General features: G+C 40.0%; 1 pseudogene; it reads right to left on the bottom strand.

Annotated features, from left to right (window-relative positions):
• Positions 1 to 3,495: 3,495 nt before the first annotated feature.
• LOC103084613 (asparagine synthetase [glutamine-hydrolyzing]-like) lies at positions 3,496 to 5,447 on the bottom strand (annotated as a pseudogene).
• Positions 5,448 to 6,103: the final 656 nt, after the last annotated feature.

Genomic DNA, 6,103 nt, shown 5'->3' with positions numbered 1-6,103 from the left:
CACCGCAACGAAGAATAGCCTCATAAATAAAACAGAGGGAGAGAGGGAGGGAGGAAGGAAAAAGAGAAGAATAGGAATTGAGAAAGAAGAAAAAATTGTGGAGAGGCAAAATGATTGCCTATATAGAAAATCAAAGAGACTAAATGGACATGCTCTTAAAATGTAATGAAATATAGAATGCCATTCAGAAGAGCATAAAAATATTGAGGAATAGAATTATTATGAGAACTAAATGAAAATTAAAGTAAAACATAAATCCAGACAAAATGGTGTAGTGAGAGGCCTGTAAGGAAATATTTATACACAAAAGATTTTTTCAGTATATAAATCTCTGAGTTTGTTACCTTTTGTCAAAAGTTAAAGATAAAAATATCCTTTTGCGGGCTTCCCTGGTGGCGCAGTGGTTGAGAGTCCGCCTGCCGATGCAGGGGACACGGGTTCGTGCCCCGGTCGTGGTAGATCCCACATGCCGCAGAGCAGCTGGGCCCGTGAGCCATGGCCGCTGAGTCTGCGCATCCGGAACCTGTGCTCCGCAAAGGGAGAGGCCACAACAGTGAGAGGCCCGCGTACCACAGAAACAAACAAACAAACAAACAAATATATATATACATATATATATATATATATATATATCCTTTTTCCAAATCCCAGCCAGCAATAGCTGTAATAGCTCTTTTACATTTTTTGCGTGTCTGACAAGGTGGAGTGTGATATCTCATTGTTACTTTAAATTGCAGTTCCTGGACTAATGGTGAATTTAAGCATCTTTTCATTATTTCTTGGCAGAAAATTTTCTCCTTTCTGCATTGTTTATTCATATTGTTCATTCTTATATTGAATTAATTTATAAGAGCTTTTGATATATTATGGATATTAATCCATTGTCTGCTTGGAGCATTCTTTCTTTCTTTCTGGCCACGCCGTGTGGCTTGCAGGATCTTAATTCCCAACCATGGATTGAACCCGGCCCTGACAGTGAAACCGCTGAGTCCTAACCACTGGACTGCCAGGGTTTATTCTTTCTTTAGGATCATTTTATCCAATTAAAATAAAAAAAAAAAACCAGGACTTCCCTGGTGGCGCAGTGGTTAAGAATCCGCCTGCCAATGCAGGGGAAACAGGTTCAAACCCTGGTCCGGGAATATCCCACATGCTGCGGAGCAACTAAGCCCGTGTGCCACAACTACTGAAGCCCATGCGCCTAGAGCCCGTGCTCCGCAACGAGAAGCCACAGCAATGAGAAGCCTGCACACCACAACAAAGAGTAGCCCCCACTTGCCACAACTAGAGAAAGCCCACACGCGGCAATGAAGACCCAAAGCAGCCAAAAATAAATAAATAAATGATTTTTTTAAAAAGCCCACCAAATCATATTGGGATTCTAATTGAATCTAATTGAAATTGAAATTACATTAAATATATACATTAATTTTAGGAGAATATTTTATGATAGTAAATAAATTCCTAAAATATGATTCAAACCGGTAAAGGAAATGATTAATAAATTTGATATCAAAATTTTAAAAAAATTTATGACCCAAGATACTATTACAAAGTAAAATATAAGTGACAGGGAAACAAATACATTATAATTCAGAACACTTTTACATATCAATAGGAAAAACATAACCAATCCTAAGAAAATGAGGAAATAATATAAATAACAATGTATAGGAAAGACATGCAAATGATAAAATATAAAAGATCCTCAATTAACAAAACACAAGTTAAAATATGGAGATACTATTTTTTCACCAATAAGATTATCAGAAATGAATTATTTAGCAATATCAACTGTTGGAGAAGGTATGGGGGAAGGTACTTTTATAGACTGCTGATGGGAGTGTACGTTGAAGCAGGCACTTTGAAAACAACTTGCTAGCATCTAATAAAATTGAAAAATATACATGCTAACTGACCGTATGACCTATAGACAATCACACATATGCACAAGGAAACAGATTCAAGGATGTTTATTGAAGCATTATTTGTAATAACAAAGAATTGGAAACCATCTAAATGCCCATCAAAGGGGAAATGAATAAATTAAATACAATGTATTTATTACAAATAAACACTACAAGGTGGCTAAAGAGAAAGAACCTAACATATAACACATTGTTGTGTGAAAAGGGCAAACCACAGAATGATATGAATGATGTGATACCATTTGTGTTAATTTAAACACACGAAATACACTAGGCATGTATATATAATTGGCTAATGGGCTCATGATGGCGGTTGAAAGTGACTGTTACATAATCTTATTTATAATGACACTCCAGGGCAAAATTCAAGGAATATCTGAAAAATGTCCAAGCAATAAAAGATTTGTAAATTCCCTGGTGGTCCAGTGGTTAGGACTCTACGCTTCCACTGCAGGGGGCAAGGGTTCAATCCCTGGTGGGGAATTAAGATCGCACAAGCCACATGGCACAGTCAAAAACAAAAACAAACAAACAAAAAAGATCAAGAAAATCTGCCAGTCAAAATGAAATTAAAGCAGAAAGTATGCTTTGCTGGAGTGAGGGAAATAACTTGGTCCCTGGAGAGGAAAATAGAGTTGGAAGCAGTTATAATGGGATGTTTGCTTTACTGTAAGTTTTTTAAAAGAATATGTATAATTATTGCTTCTGTAATTAATTTTTAAGGTGTACATAAGACTTTTGGTTTTAAGATGGTAAAGCAAGAATGTCTTATCCTAAAAATCTTAGAATTTGGAGGCAACGGCTACCTTGAAAGGCTGGGCTGAGATGGACCTGCTGAAAATTCTGATTTAAATATAAACAGGATCACCAGGGATCACTAGATATTGGAGGAAAGACTCCAACATGAAAGAGAAAGAAATCCCCCTCCTCAATCAAACAGAAAAATATATCTCACCGTTCCTACGTATACATACTCAAGAGAAATGAAAACATATGTCCATAGGAAAACTAGTTCACAAGTGTTCATAGTAGCATTATTCATAATCGCTAAAAAGTGGAAACAACCCATATGTCAATCAACTGATGAATGGATAAACAAAATGTGGTATAGCCAAACAATGGAATATTATTCGGCCATGAAATATAATGAAGTACTAATGCATGCTACAACGTGGGTGGACCTTGAAATCATCATGCAAAGTGAAATAAGCCAGACACAGAAGGCCACATATTATATGGTTCCATTTATACAAAATGTCCAGAAAAAACAAATCTATAAATGAGTGGTTGCCTAGGGCTGGGGGTGGAGAATGGAAAGTGGCTGCTAATGGATATTATTTTCTTTTTGAGATTATGAAAATATTCTAAAATTAAATTGTGTTGATGATTGCATCGCCTGTGAATATATTAAAAAGCACTGAACTGTACACTTTATTTATTTCAGATTTAAGACTTTTATTTTTTCACACCCAAGCAAGCCTGGGCAGTTGACCCATCCTGCCCCCAAGCCCCCTACCCTTCATAATGAGAAGAAATACTTACTTTCACTCCACGGCTCAGGGAGTACCTAAGCTTTGGCAACGGCCTTGTAATGGGTCAGAGTGTGGGCGGAAGGGTCAGTGGCGCTAGTCCACCTGGGCATCCAGTAATGAGGCAGCCAGTTGACGCAGCCTGGGTAGTGGCATTCAAAGATCTGACGGTAGTAATAGCCTTCTTTCGATTTGGGAGTACTGACGGGAAATTTTGGGCTGCGCTTGCCATCGCTGCATTATCAACCTGATGGTCAATGTATTCCTGTAAAATCCTAAACCAGGAATTCTTAACTGAGGTTATTCCATCACTGAAGGCTTCTTTTGGTCGCCAGAGGATCTCTTTAGGTATCAGACTGGAGTCCTCAAACATCTCTCTCAGGAGATGTTTTTCTATCCCGTTCTTGGGGATTCCCATATCTGGTGGCAGAGACAAGTAATAGGAAGAAAATCGATGATCCAGGAAGGGGACTCTCAGTTCAAGGTCATGGGCAGCAGTAGTTCGATCTGCTCAGAGAACATCAAACAAATAGAGTTCCTTCAGAAGCCCCTCACTCCCCTCCTCGGCCTTCTCAGGGGAAGGAGCCTTGTGAAAATATATGTAACCCTGTGTAAGTTCATCTGAACCTTCTCCAGAGAAGATCACCACGCTATCCGTGTTTTTCCGAATGTATTTGGAAATTAAGTACATACCTAGTGAAGCACAGATTGTTGTAATATCATAATATCAAGGAAATGTAGTATTTCCTTGATGTAATATCAAGGAAAATAGGACTTCATCCAGGACCTGAATGCCTTCCTTAGAGTTAAAGAGGACTTCATGGTGTTCGCTCCCAACATGATTTGCCACGTGTCTAGCAGCTAGTAAATCGGGACTGTCTTCCATGCCAATCGCAAATGTCTGGAGAGGATACTGTACTTGGGCCTCTTTTAGCTGCTTCAACAGGATGGCAGCAACCAAACTGGAAACCAAGCCACCTGATAAAAGGCAGCCAATCCTTCTGTCCATTATCAAACGTTTCTTAATGGCATTGTCAAAAAGGATTCGTAGGTTGTTCTTCACAGTTTCTATCTCAAAACCTGGGAAGAGTTTCTCCATGCTGTCACACAGGGCATGCAGAGGCTCATCTCTACAGTGATGATATTTAACCATTTCCACTGATGCTACTTTGCCATTTGGCTTTAAATCCAAAACTTCATAGTGTCCTGGGAGAAAAGGCTCCACTTTTTAAAAAGGAGTCATAGAGTGCTTCAAGGTAATGAGATCTTTAGCTTCTGAACACACGGCCAAAAGTCCATCTTCTGTCCCGGCTTTAAACAAAGGTCTGACTCCACAGGTATCTCTGCTCAAGAACACTTTCTTATTGACAGTATCCAGTAAAATAAACGCAAATACCCCATCCAACATACAAACTGTTTGCTCAATTCCTCGTTTGTCATAAAGATGAAAGATTATCTCACCATCCACTTTGGTCTGGTATTCAAATTCAAAATGGTGTTGCAGCTTCTTGTGGTTGTAGATTTCACTGTTGTAACAGAGCCACAAGTAAGGATATTTCTTCACTCGAATTGGCTGCATTCCAAACAGCTGGTCAACCACCGCAAACCAGTGAAATCCAAAGCAGCAGTTGGTGTATCCACTGACATTCTCAAAAAGAAATGCAGCTGGGGCTTCCCTGGTGGCGCAGTGGTTGAGAGTCCGCCTGCTGATGCAGGGGACACGGGTTCGTGCCCCGGTCCGGGAAGATCCCACATGCTGCAGAGTGGCTGGGCCCGTGAACCATGGCCGCTGAGCCTGAGCGTCCGGAGCCTCTGCTCCGCAATGGGAGAGGCCACAACACTGAGAGATCCGCGTACCACAAAAAAAAAAAAAAAAAAAAAAAATTAGAAAAAGAAATGCATCTGGACCTCTGTGTGCAATCTTCATAGCACTCAGACACTGAACAGAAAGGCAGTCTTTGCTGCCAAAGAGGGCCCAAATGCCACACATGGTGCAATGGAGCTACGGGCTCTCTCCAAGTGACTTATTCAAATATGGTCACAGAAATTCTGGGCTCCAGTGGGGTGGGCGGGTGTGAGGTGAGCAGGCTGTAACTTGTGGGCTCTGTACACTTTAAATGGATTAATTTTATGGTATGTGAATTATATCTCAATAAAGCTGTTTTATAACGTCATCTAAAAGGAAGCAAAGATTTTGGAGAGCAAAGGGGAAAACTTCAGCCCTCCTCCTTTCTTTTTTTTTTTTTTTCATCTTTATTGGAGTATAATTGCTTTACAATGGTATGCTAGTTTCTGCTTTATAACAAAGTGAATCAGTTATACATATACATATGTTCCCATATCTCTTCCCTCTTGCGTCTCCCTCCCTCCCACCCTCCCTATCCCACCCCTCTAGGTGGTCACAAAGCACCGAGATGATCTCCCTGTGCTATGCGGCCGCTTCCCACTAGCTATTTTACATTTGGTAATGTATATATGTCCATGCCACTCTCTCACATTGTCACAGCTTACCCTTCCCCCTCCCCATATCCTCAAGTCCATTCTCTAGTAGGTCTGTGTCTTTATTCCCGTCTTACCCCTAGGTTCTTCATGACATTATTTTTTTCTTAGATTCCATATATATGTGTTAGCATACGGTATTTGTCT

The sequence above is a fragment of the Lipotes vexillifer genome, unplaced genomic scaffold (genome assembly GCF_000442215.2).
Source record: "Lipotes vexillifer unplaced genomic scaffold, Lipotes_vexillifer_v1.1 scaffold209, whole genome shotgun sequence".
NCBI lineage: Eukaryota > Metazoa > Chordata > Mammalia > Artiodactyla > Lipotidae > Lipotes > Lipotes vexillifer.
This window is presented reverse-complemented; position numbering and strand designations above follow the sequence as displayed.